General features: G+C 42.1%; 1 protein-coding gene across 2 annotated transcripts in view; it reads left to right on the forward strand.

Annotated features, from left to right (window-relative positions):
* Nucleotides 1-13,657, forward strand: part of bcas3 (BCAS3 microtubule associated cell migration factor) — a 336,382-nt gene that overhangs the window by 251,320 nt on the left and 71,405 nt on the right. The gene's annotated exons all lie outside the window — the stretch shown is intronic.

Consider the following 13,657-nt stretch of genomic DNA (forward strand, 5'->3'; position numbering starts at 1 on the left):
ACACTCTTGTGTTCGTGTGAGTGTGTGTACGGGTGTCCTACACAGTGACAATTTGCTTTAGCCAACTGTCTTCTAACCAGTCTGTTCTCTCTTTGTCTCTTCCATATTGTCCATGTGATGCCGTCCAACGGATCCTAACAGGTCAGTGTTGTTTTTGTTCTTTCTCTTCGTCTTCACTATGTCAGCTATGTACTGTCTTACCAATATATCACAATGCATTTTTCCAATATGGATCTTACCAGGCTTCAAGAGTTGAGTCACCTTCAAGGGCCAATTCACCCAAATTGCAAACACCAGTTTCCCCACTTACTCCCTGTGCAATCTCATCATCGTACATAGTTCCAACACAATGGAAATAAATTGAATTTTATTTATGGTGTTCAAACCACATAAAAAAAAGACATTTGATTAGCTCAACAGCAGTGTCTTTTCCATAAACAGTGTCTTGGTTTCCTAGACTAATCCACCAACATTTTAGTGACAGTTTTCACTATGTACTACTTTCATTTACAACAGTTCCAAATGAAAATTGCTGAGAGTGACGTCTCTATGAAATCCCCATGAATTGTAGAGGGCAAGAGGTGGTTATTTAACTGTATTTTAATTGTTAAGTGGTGGCCTCTTGCTGCATGAGCATAAATGAAACTTCAGTCTATACAACTATCACACATTTGCAGTTGGTCTTGTCCTCCCACATGCCTTCCTCTTCAAGCCTCTGTCTCCATAATTCATTGGCTGATATTTTAGAGTGACCCCTTACTGTTTTATGGCCTGCCTCAACTTCCTGTCTCAGAAGAGAATTCATCAATATAAGGACAACTGGAAAAAATACACATACATTTATCCATCCAGCACGTCTGCATTTACAGCATTTACAGCTGCAGCAGGTGCTGGCAGGTAGCTGGTGAACCAGATTTTGTTCATGGTGAAGTGTGTAAACCTTGCAGCACCAGTATGTTAGAGGGCCTCTCTGAGATGCTGTTTGTGGTAATGATGTGCTGATGTTCTTCATTTTCATGACTAGACGAAATCCCTAAATGTGCAACTTTTTCTGTTTTATTTCAGCATTCATTAAATACACTAAATACACTTTAAATAAGACGGCTTTGGAACTGTGGGAAAGCTAGGCTAGTTCTTCCCACCCATCTCCACTCTTTGCACTACTTTGCTAAATGATTTATTCAGTTAACTGGTTATATTTTGAGAAAGTATAATTACTTCCCTCCATGAAAGTCTAAATGTCCTCTAAGAGGGAAAATTACCCGAAAAAATAGTGTGGCCTGGGTGTCCTCAACAGCAGCCACAGCCTGCTGCACATAATGTTTGACAACTCAGTGACCAACTACCAACTATTAAACGATCATGGTCAATAATCAGTATTTAATTGTTGCTAGGGGCAGCTTTTGTCAAAGTGATGTCGTGGTAGTAAGTCACCAGGTATGTAAATCCTCCTGCAGGTGATGTCATCTCTGCATAGCTTCCCACATCACGAGCAGGGTTGCGTGTTCCGCTGGCCCGTATAGCTTTATTGCTCTATTTGTCACTGCCAGTGTTCCTGTTTTTTTCACACTCCCAAGGTGAAGAGGAATGAATGATGGCCGACAGACTCCGCTTTCTTCATTCTTCCTCTTCTCCCTCTGTTCCGTGAGAAAGTCAGGGAGGATGGAGGCAAGTCAGGCTGCTCATCAATCCTTCCACAGAGAGAGAGAGAGACAGACAGAGAGACAGAGAGAGAGATGGAGTTCTGAGGAAGTGAAGGTGTAGGAGGCTTGGTTTAGCCAAGGGGAGTCCCAGCAGGAATACTCACACACACACACACATGCACAGAGGAAGAATAACACTCATATATCTGGCGCGTCAACAACTGGCCTCTGTTTGCTCAGCGCTGACACCAGTGCAACCGAACTGCTACTGGAGTTTCTCATCACCCTCGTTTTGCTGTTTGTGTGTGTGTCATTAGGTGCTAAAATGAGCGCTTGAAGTCAGTGTGTGTTGGCCTGCATTTCCATCTGTATTTGTTTTGCATGAGTGCACATGTTGTGGGTCCGCTTTAATGTATGTATGTGTGTGTGTGTGTGTGTGTGTGTGTGTGTGTGTGTGTGTGTGTGTGTGTGTGTGTGTGTGTGTGTGTGTGTGTGTTCGTGTTTGCTGCTAGCCAAACTGACTCAGACTGAACAATTTTCTACAAACACTATTGCAACAAACCTTCTGAGCTACTGTAACATTTTTTAGCCACAGAAGCTTCAGAGATGATAATGTAGGTCAGTTGATCCAACACTTTATTTCAGACTGAAATATCTCAACTAATTTTGTTTGAAATTTTACACAGACAAAGGTTCTCCAGGGATGAATCCTAATGACTTTGGTGATCCTCTGGTTTTTATGTAGTGCAATGGCTCCTAACCTGGGGCGTGGGTTTCCACAGGAGGTTCCTTGATAAATTCATCAAGAATGAGAAAAAAGGAAGAAAAAATATATCTCTGCTTTAGAAATGATGAATGCTTTTCTGACTTCTTTCTGACTTTTATTGTAAATAACTGGCTATTCCGTTCTCCCTCAGGCCTGTAAAATGATCACACTAATCTGAGAAGTGAACATCGCTCTTTGGTTGCACTGCTCACAACTATGCAACCTCTGACAGGAGGTGACAAGTTGACATTGCTTTGCTTTAAAAGGTAACACGGAGAAAGGTTGGAAGCCGCTCTAGTGCCACCATAAAACTTCCATTTTTGATTCTTAGTGAAATTCCTCAACAAAACTATTGGATGGATACGTTTGGAATCTGGTACTGATATTCATGGTACCCAGAGAATGAATCCTAATGTGTGATTCATTGATTTTTGGTCGAGTGCCACTAGCAGGTGGACTTCTTTGGCTCTGAGCAAAATGCTTCAGCAGCTGTTTGCTGGAATGTCATTATTCTTGGTAGAGACATTCATGTTCCCCTCAGGATGACTTGAAATCACCTTTGAGGTGATTTTTTTTTTTTTTTTTTTTATCTAGTCCCATCGATTGTCAGTTCAGAATTTTCCAATGAGAGTTTTTGACTAATACTAATGCACTGTCGTCAGCCTCACATGGGTTTTGTGTTTAGTGCTGCTTAGCAAATGTTAGCCAGATAGTATGTTTACTGTTAAAGATTAAATCTAAACTTTGGGCCATAACTTTAATGTATCCTGCAGTGTGGTTTTCTTTATAAAGACCACTACAGCCTGGCAGAGCTGCTGCCATGGCTTTAGACTCACAGTCGTGTTTCTGTGTGAAGAGAGATCATCTCTGGGAGTAATCCTCCTCTTCTGTCTCTCTTTTTCTAACTGGACTCTTGCCCACCTGTCCTCTGTGTGGATTTAGCAAACTACAGATTGCAGTTACATGTGTGTACATAGAGGAGTCAAGGTTTCTGTTTTGAAAGATGAGGTGGAAATGTCTGCTAACGTCTCTACCTGAGAAGCATCAAGTCTGGTATGTTTTGTGCACTTTGCATGAAAAGACTTTGGCTCTAGTTTGTGAAGCTACTACTCCTTTTTGTCTTAAGTTCTACTTAGAAATGTAATGAATACTTCAGTTTGAGGTCCTTCAAAGTCTTCCCTTCCAAGGCCGTGAAAAGGAGCTCTACTAAAAGTTATTGCCCTCAGAAAAAGAAATCACTTAGCTGCGTGTTTGATCTTCCTTATGAAATATGCCGTCGGACAGCGTTTCATATAATCCCATACTGTTCGTAGCCGACGGCAGGCCTTATGACAGCCGTAAATTACAAAATGGCCGACCTAAGCAGAGGAGCGAAAAAAGGAAGAAAGAGGAGGGGAAGGATGGCAAAAACACACTTTGGTAACCTAGCATCGCCCCCACTTCTGCTCCAGCTCCCAATGGGATCAAACAAGAGGGAGGATTTGGACAAGTAAATCATTTCCTTCAAGTGGTGAACTCTCAGGGCCGGCAGAATGAGTCAGACGTGTGTGTTCATATCAAGTTGAGGCATCACAGCAACACTTTGCCAGAAAGCCCGGCTGCCTTTCTCTCACACTCTTCCTGAAATGCTGGAAAATGTTGGACTTTGAAGTCCTGATAAGGCAAATTCATCACATTCTCTCTGGCTGCTGCTGCTGCTGAAGCTGAATGAAACCATTAACCCTGCTGATGTTCAGTGTGAGGTGCTGCAAATCGGACTGTGAAAAAATTCTTTCATCCTATCAAAAGAAAATGTTATTAGTTACACAGTTAGCATTTAACAGAATGCTTTTGTTGGTTTACATTTTAACACATGTTAAAGTTTTATATGAAGTGTCTGTAAATAAATATGTTACAGTAGTGTTTTCGCCCCCTGCTGATGCTGTTAAGATGGAGCTTTTGGGGCTTTTATCAATTATCAATGTTACCTAATTATTTACAAGACCATTCAGCTGAGCTTTCATCTAGTACTCTTTAAATGGCACTTAAACTGCTTTCATGACTTGGACATCAACTGACATTTAGGCTGCTTCCCTCTCTCGCTTACATGCAAACTGACAATTCAACTGCCAGCAGAGCTCCGAAAGCAGAACAGTTTCAACTCCAAGACTTCAGACCACTCAGCCCTGCAACTTACACTGCAAATCCCATACAGCATTTCACATGCAAACAATTAAAATTGTAATTGATATTTTTGCAGTTTGTTCACAGTTTTGCACCTGTAATTTTCAGCATAAACATACATATTTCTAGTTTACAAGAGGTTCAAAAGAATACGTTTTCCCGCTCAGAATTTTAATTATATATAAGGTAATTCCTACTCTGTGGTGAAAATATAAGGTTATTATTAGAGCTCTTCTGTTTATTTATTCACCAGATTCAATGTGACAATGCTCTCAACATCCCTGTGTTACAGATTAAAAATTCCTTCACCCTAAAATTGACAAAGCCCCTTTAAAATCCCCATTCCACCTTTGGAGTCTGGCTTTAAGACACTGTCACAGAAACATTTTGACTGAAGCCAAAGTGTTGATTCATGACCTTGCTTTAACATTTTACAGAGATTCCCCTCCCCAGCCTGCAATTCACCACAGCTAATATTACTGCTTGCCCCCGTGCTCTTTTCTCAGAGTGAAAATTGAACTTGTGACATTTATAGCCATGCTCTGATATTGTTGTACCACTGTGTTCAGAGCCACCCTCCTTTGAAAAGCCCCTGTTTTTCTTTTACAGCTTCACCTAGCACTCCTGCCGATCTTATGAAATTCCTACACTTGAGTGTGTGTGTTTGCGTGTCAGACGTGGGAATGTTTTGTCTTTCTTGAGTTATCCCTTTTCACTTAATGACTACTCCTCTGGACAGCACAGCCAGACGTTGTGTTAAAAGTAAGTTTTCCTCCTCTGAGGTGTAACGCAATCTAACCCTTGTCAAAGAACCTGACGGGGTAGGAGACAGTAGTGTGTGTGTGTGTGTGTGTGTGTGTGTGTGTGTGTGCGTGTGTGTGTGTGTGTGTGTGTGTGTGTGCGTGTGTGTGTGTGTGTGTGTGTGTGTGTGTGTGTGTGTGTGTGTGTGTGTGTGTGTGTGTTTGCGTACGCGTGTGTGGACTATTGCTTGTCCCTTTGTGTGATTGAACAGAGTAGTTTGTGTGTCAGTCTACATTGCACTACTGAGTCCAGATACGTGTGTGTGTGCGCACGCGCCTCTGTGTGTGTGTGCTTGTGTGTGTGTGTGTTGTGTTTTCCTGCTTACCTGTGCGTGTGTGCGTGCACGCACGTGTGTGTGTGTTTCTGGTTTGAAGATGTTGTGAGCGCTGGGTGAGAAGAAGCAGAGCCTGGATCTGCTTTCCATCACACTGAGCTGCCCAGACTCGACTTCACTCACACAAACACACACACCTATTCATACACAGTGGATTAAACCAGCCAATAGCAAAACAGCAGCACACTTCACAAGAAGGCCAAACATGACGAAACCTCACAGTGGTGCACATGTAGAACACAAAAGCACAAAATGCTCCTCACTAAAAATAGACTTCACGTAATGTTGCGTTGTAATTTGTGATAATCTGAAAAATGTTCATCTGTTTTCATTTTCATAAGTTAATGTCTGCAGCTGTCACATGAGTGAGTCAATGTAGCACAAAAATTCTCTCCAAAATTATGAAGTCTTGTATAATTTTATTATGTAGTATGGAACTGGGACACAGTGGTTCATTCTGGGGAAAATCTACTGGTGCTCAGGAAGTGATGCGTTCCCACCCCTTTAACTCCCATCTTTCACAGCTTGTTTTCAGTACTGTTGCTGTAAATACACACTTCGTGTCATATTTGTGACACTCAGTCCAGTATTTTCCTTTCTCATTCATCTGCAGACTGTACTGTACTGTACTGTACTGTACTGTTATGTAACAACTCATTCTGTGTGCCAAACATGCAGTTGGCTCATTAAATAAATATTTTTGCACTTTAAAGTACTAAACAGAGCAAGACTTAATTAGAAGAGGTGTAAATTATGCTGGCATAGCGCAGTTGTAACTACGTCATAAAAACTGCCAGAACAGAAGCTTCATGGCTATTGCCGTTCACATAATGAAGTTACATGTGATGCAGACATGCTGTACACATCTCTGCCATGACAACTTGCATCAGCCAGGGGCACATAGCCTATAATAAACATGTCATTGGCAGGCTTTATATACTACTCCACATACTGTCTGCGGTATGTTCGACCAGCTATGATACTGAAAAACTTCTTAAATCTTCAAGCCATGATCGCATAATGAGCAGTTTCTCCTGCTCCAATGTAAGGCAAACATATGAACATCACTTCTAGCACGGACATTTCAAAAGAGCTCTATGATCTGTGCACTTGTGGTTGCCATACAACTCTTGGTTAAGCATAGATAAAAGAGCTGTAGTTATAGGGGAAATTAAAACCAACTCAAATAGAATAGGAAGGTCCAATCTTACTTATGGACACACCCGAGTCAGTTTTGTCACAGCAGGTGTTTTTCATCAGTTGTTGAAGGCAAAACAATTGCACTGACATCATCAGTTAAGGCTTGAAAAGTTTGACCCATAGAAAGAAGTGCACCACTGTTTTTGTTCTATTCTTGGTTGCTTTTCCTTCCCTCTGTGATCTAATGCAGTTTACCTTTTAAAATGTATATTCCTAACTATCCTAACGACAAAGGGCCTGTCTACCCAAATGCATTTTTATGTGTTCCATGTCAGTGATGATGAATACTAAAGAACTATCTTTTAAAGAGTACTAAGTATTTCTATTCTAATATACCTGTGAGGACAGAGCTGATCTTTTTAAATCATAGAGTATTACAATATTATGCTTAACTTTAAACCTCTGCAGCCTGGACAGTGTACATGACTCTGGACTATGGATGCAGTAGTTCAGCCTAGAAATTCAAATGAAGATACAGTGTGTGTGTGTGTGTGTGTGTGTGTGTGTGTGTGTGTGTGTGTGTGTGTGTGTGTGTGTGTGTGTGTGTGTGTGTGTGTGTGTGTGTGTGTGTGTGTGTGCGTGCGTGCGTGCGCGCGTGCGTGCACATGTTTGTGTGTCTGCAGGAAATCATGTCATCAAACGGGTGGAAGGCAGGGTGCTGAGATCTCAGTACTGCCCTGTCATACCAGAACGAACCTCTGATGGGTGTGTGTGTGTGTGTGTGTGTGTGTGTGTGTGTGTGTGTGTGTGTGTGTGTGTGTGTGTGTGTGTGTGTGTGTGTGTGTGTGTGTGTTCCCTTGCCAATACTTCAGTATATGTGCTCATGGTGGTTTACAGATGAGGGTGTAAAATTGTCAAACCCTTTTCACCCTTATGTGTGAGATGTCCCATTAATAGCACACTGATCCACACAAGCTGTTTTGCCCTCATCTTGTTCCCCCCGGAGGGTGCTGGCAGTGGCAGTCAGGAGGTGTCACTTGTGTATTGTTTACATGTTTGTTTTCACTTTAAATTGTCTCTTGTCACCTTGTTTGAGTCTGTTTTCAGTGGGTTGTTGTGTTTTAAAGGGGAGGTATATCCCCATATCTGTTTGGACCCACCCCTAGCTGACCCCCAGTTGCCCCCAGGATGCCCCTGCTACCCCGATGAACTCATCAGCACAGCACAGCATTGCTGTAGGGCAGGAGTACAGGGTCCCAGAGGAGGACCGGGCTCTGCTCATCCACCCAGCTTAGGAGGGCAGGGATTGGGTTTAGGCGACAGGTGCCAGAGGGACCGGCCAGTCCCTTCACAACAACACACACACACACTAAGACACACAGAAATACATACACGCTGAATCTGGCCATGCCTTAATCCTCAGCCAGCTGTTGCAGTTGCTAGCCCAATCAGTCTAAAGTGTCGAGCGCTGGGGAAGCTTGTCGATGTGTGTCTGTGTGTGTATGTCTGTGTTTGTGTGTGTCAGCATGGAGGGAGGTGTGTAGGGGGGTCAGGTAGCTGCCAAGCATGCCGGTCATCCTAGCAGTCCAGAGCACTTGGAACCAGACCCCTGTCCACCCGATGACGGCCCGGGCGCCCGGGCGCCCGGCCTGATAGATTCATAACACATGTTCCCCTGGCACTGTCAGCACGCACTCTCACACACGCACACACAGACACACAAATAATACACCCTCATTCATTATCTTCCCCCTGGCTCAGATAGGCCCAATCCTATCACAGTCCACCCCAAAGGCCAGCAGAGGTGAGATGGGGCAGACACTCCTCTGTCCTCACACCCCCCTCCTCGCCTTGGAGCCCATCCCTGCATGACCCTATGGACATGGGCTAATCCATCAGGAGCATGGGACGGGGGTGTTTTGGTAAGGGTTATGGAGGGCGCTGTGTCTGCTGTCAGGGTGTATCGCTGCCAGTTCATGGCTCATGTCATCGCTAGGGTTTCTCAACATCCAGGAGATTATTGCTGGATGGTACTGAGGTTATCCCCAAACACTCACACAGCCAAAGGCAAAATATTCTAAATGCCCAGGCCTCTGTGACGCGTACAGGCTAATTCTGGTATTTGGGATGTCTAATGCTTAAAATTTATCATATATAAAGCCACCTGTGGTACTATTCCTGCAAGAGGGTTTTCACCAACAGCCATTAGTTTCATTCTGTAATTGCCACCACAGTTGTTGTCTGCTAATTTGATTCCAATCTCTACACACACTCATTTTATTCACAGAATATCCTGAAAGAAATATATCACTGCACAGAACACACTGTTTGACTGACAGGTTGTCAGCACAGTAATGAGCTCTTAACAGCACAGATGGAAACAAACATAAACACCACAGCAGCACCAAAGATGGGGATGGGAACCCAAAAAATCAAGGATCTGCCAGATTACCACAAGAAGCTGATAACCCACCTAAACTAATTTCATCAGCAGGGGTCTCAGGGGAGACTCTGAGTATAACTGTGTTTTCCTCATGACAAGACTATAGCCTCTTACTTGAATATGCAGACCATGGCCGTTCATAGTGTTACTATGGGTGTCCATGTAGCAAATGTAAGTCTTATGATGACTCACATAATGTAATCATTTCATGTCATACATAATCACAAGATGAAAAGCTGTGCCATATGAAACAATTTACACAGACCATATCCAAATTGAATGCCATTGCCCTTAAAAGTGCAGTGCATGTTAAAGGTACAGACGTTGCTCTTATGTTCAGATTATGAAAGTGTAGAAAAAGTGAGCTGTGTGAGGTGAATCCCTCCAATTTGTTTTGCTTCCCAGGAAAAGCCAACTGCAAATTGGCCCTTTCTGTATGGGTGTCAGTGAAAAGCAAATGCAAGTCTTATGAGGATGATTCACATAATACGATGATTTCATAATGTCATTAGTCTATTATGTGATCACAAGATGAAACTCTGAGCTACATCACCAGTTCATGTGGACCATTTCCACACATCATGCTGTGTATGAATATGATATCTGTTAAAAGCCACATCAATAAGATGTGTTAATATGATCCACTCTGCAGTCATGGTCTATGCATTATCCTGACCCTCCTTTCTCTGTCAATACCACAGCAAGCAACGCTCCCCTGATAGTGGTTGCTATAAAAGAGCCCAGTAAGCTCATATCAATATTGAAAAAACATATACTGAAATGGAGTTGTTCAAATTTCACATTGACTTCTTTTCTGGATGTAGCCAGGGGGGTGGTAGTGACTTAACTAGCCCCCTCCAGTAGCAGAAATAGATCCAGTATCACAGCTTTTAGCCCATATGGCCCATCTCCACTTAATCAATGCAGTTTGACAATCAGAGGCAATTATCCCAAGAATATTTGGAATGATGAGTATAGTATGTTTCTCCCAGGAGTTAATTCTTCTAAGGGTGGAAAAGCTCCTGAAACAGCCATCTTGACCATCACAAGGCAGTAAAACTTCATTAATAGCCAGAGTAATTCAATAATAAGGCAGGTTTGGTTGGTTTAGGATCCGAGGAGCCAAAAAATGTCCTCACCTTTTTCATATCAGCAGAGGGAAATATCAACTGGCTGACATGAAGGCTTTTTGAAACACCAATATTTGCCCTATATCCCATCTGATACATTGGTCTAATCCCAAGGTTGAGTCTTTTTATTGTGTTTAAAACAACATGAACGCCAGAACAAGTTTTAAGTGGTTCCAGAGGTTCATGAGATGTGGTGGGAAATGGCTAAATTAGGTTAGGGTGAGGGTAATTTACCCAATAACTGAATCCTATTTAGTCATGATAAAAAAAATGTTGAAGTGGCTTGGTTGGCATCACATCACAACATCCTTTTGAACCTTTGACACTACCAGAAGTAAGCTAGCTGCCTCATCACAGTTTCTGATTAGAGCCTTGAAAAATGTAAAATGAACATGTAAAGGCTGAAGGTCCATGGTCTAACCTGTAGTTACTCTTCTGTTGCTGATATTAACATAGTTTCACTTCATAATTCCTCTTCACTTTCCAGTAGTGGGGATAACCAAGTATATTTTATCAACTGCTTAACTCAACTGCTGAACATGTAACTAGTTACTTTGCAGGTTTAGAATTTACATAAAAAATATGATGAAGTTTAAAAATGTGATTGATTGTTATACATTAAACTAACTAAGATTATAATGTCACAAACGCATCTCTGCCACATCCAGCTACACCAGTAAAATTCTGCTTCCAATAGTCAATCATTAATGCTAATCCAAAATACTCTGAAAAGGGTCATTCTTCAGAATCAGTATCCTTATTTTTATTTTATTTTTTTGTCTTATACTGCTACTTCAGAATTTCACACTAAATTTACTATATACTACTATGAATTGCTATAAGGAGAAAAAAATCTGTGTATGTCATCTGCTACTTGTCCCTGCATTCCACATCACTTGTGGAAAAGCGTTTCACATAGTACACACGTAGTTTCACTGCACCTGCATACTGTGTATTCTTCTATCCACTTCAGTTCTGACTGTGACAGTGTCTTTGCCATCCCGAAGAAGTGTTTTAGTTAGTGAGGAACAGTGTGGGAACAAGTTTGATGACGTATGGTTATCAAATCAGGGAATGGATCTTAGCAGGATGTGGCTTTGATGGCTAGTCACATCAGTGCTTGGTGGTGATCTCCAACTGAAAGCTGCTGGTTGTATTTTACAGTCGACACACTCTGTATTTCCCTGTGTTGTCTATAGAGCCCGCTGTGGTTATTGGCCTGTACAGACAAGGGTGTGTGTGTGTCTATGTGTATGTAAGTGAGTGTCCGCATGTGTGTGCGAACTGGAGAGCCCCTGAGTGCTCTTTGTGCTAATAAAACAGCAGCTCTATGGGACACTGGACACCCTGGATCAAACTCCATCACATTACTGAAATATTACACGTCCCTGAACCAGGGGCCTGCACCCAGTTTATGCGTCTGCATGTCAAAGGTGTGTGTGAGTGGGTACATTCGTGTGTGTGTGTGTTTGTATGTGTGTGCATCCTCATATGCACATGTAGGTGTGTGATGGTGCAGCTGTGGAGAGTCCTATATGTGTTTACCCACGGTGTTGTCAGTGGCTTGACAGTCCCTTCACAATATGCTGTCTGTGTCTGCTCTCTAAGTGCTGGCGTTCTCATCGATCCCCATCCTGTCAGGAGGATACTGGAATATGTGAAGGCTTAATGTCTCCTGGCCACACCACCACAGAACACATCCAGACACTACTGAATGAAAATGTTTGTCAACTTTCCCTGTAAAAGAGAATTAAGACCAGCTTCTTGTGAATTTTGATCATTTGCATTTTTTTTTGTCTCCTAATTAGCACCAACTGTACCAAGTTTGTGAAGATGGCCAATACTAAGCTACTGAGCTCAAGAGCAAGTTTTTCTACATTCATGAAATACTTTGTCATTTTGGGGAAAATACAATTTTAAGAAATGATTAAACAATTCTGGATCCACACCTTAGCCCAGATGTATAAAAAATATATATGCACAAAAAACACACTTCCTTCACATGGACTGGTATGTCTAAAAACAGAAACAGATTTCTGCCCTTATGAGTGCAGAACACACAGTTTTGGTCATGAATCTGCACAGCGTTTTATGCATCACCGTCCTTGTTCTTTGGTCCATGATTCAGCATTCCACCAAATGTCATTAACTTGTCAGTAGCAAGTCTTTAAGATATCATGTTCACCAATAAACAGGAAAAACATGCAAATGGAACCAAAAACATCATTTTCCAATTAAAAGTCTCCATCTTTGATGTGACTTGTCATTGTGGTGGACTAAGTTTAAAATACTCTGTGTAATTATACCACATTTTGCTTAATGTTGACCTAGTTTGCACTTGAGTGCGCACTGTAAAACAGCAGAGACACTGGATTCTGAAAATGACTGTGTTGCATGGACAAGCTGACCAACACTAACTCCAGCTTCAGTGGTCTGTGGTGAGAACTTACATTGCACTGTTACTTTTGTCATGCTAGTTTTTAAAGGAAGGTGTCCTAAATTCAGTATCACACAATAAACACTCAATAACCTACTTGGCATCATCTTCAACACATGTTCACTATAAAAAGCTTTTTTTGAGTTATGTTTTTTTTTCTTTTCTTTTCTTTTCCTTTTTTTTATCATCCTTCAAAACCCATACTAGCCCAAAAAAAAAAAGACAAAGTATATTTCAGTTATTCCTATCATCATTAGCAATGTAGTAAACACTGTGACTGATGACTTTTGAACAGGCACCCTGACCAGAGAGACTCATCATGACATAGTTTCTAACTTGTAACTATTTGAGAGTCTGCATCTATTTGTATATCAAAGAAGATGCACTCGTCATCAACTTCATCAAGGAAGTTGATGACGAGTGCAAAGATGTAAATCTGCTCTCCCAGAGCCTCCTATAAGGGTCAAGACCTCACAGTTTTGAGCTCTCATTAGGGGGCAACCAAGACATATAAACCATCCATCCATCCATCCATTATCTATACCGCCTATCCCTTTCGGGGTTGCGGGGGGCTGGAGCCTATCCCAGCTACAATGGGCGAGAGGCGGGGTACACCCTAAACCAGTTGCCAGCCGATTGCAGGGCCACATGCAAGGACAAACAAACATTCACACTCACACTCACACCTACGGACAATTTAGAGTTAACCTCAATTAACCTAATGAGCATGTTTTTGGTCTGTGGGAGGAAGCCGGAGTACCCGGAGAGAACCCACGCATGCACGGGAAGAACATGCAAAC

The sequence above is a fragment of the Chaetodon trifascialis genome, chromosome 9, assembly GCF_039877785.1.
Source record: "Chaetodon trifascialis isolate fChaTrf1 chromosome 9, fChaTrf1.hap1, whole genome shotgun sequence".
NCBI lineage: Eukaryota > Metazoa > Chordata > Actinopteri > Chaetodontiformes > Chaetodontidae > Chaetodon > Chaetodon trifascialis.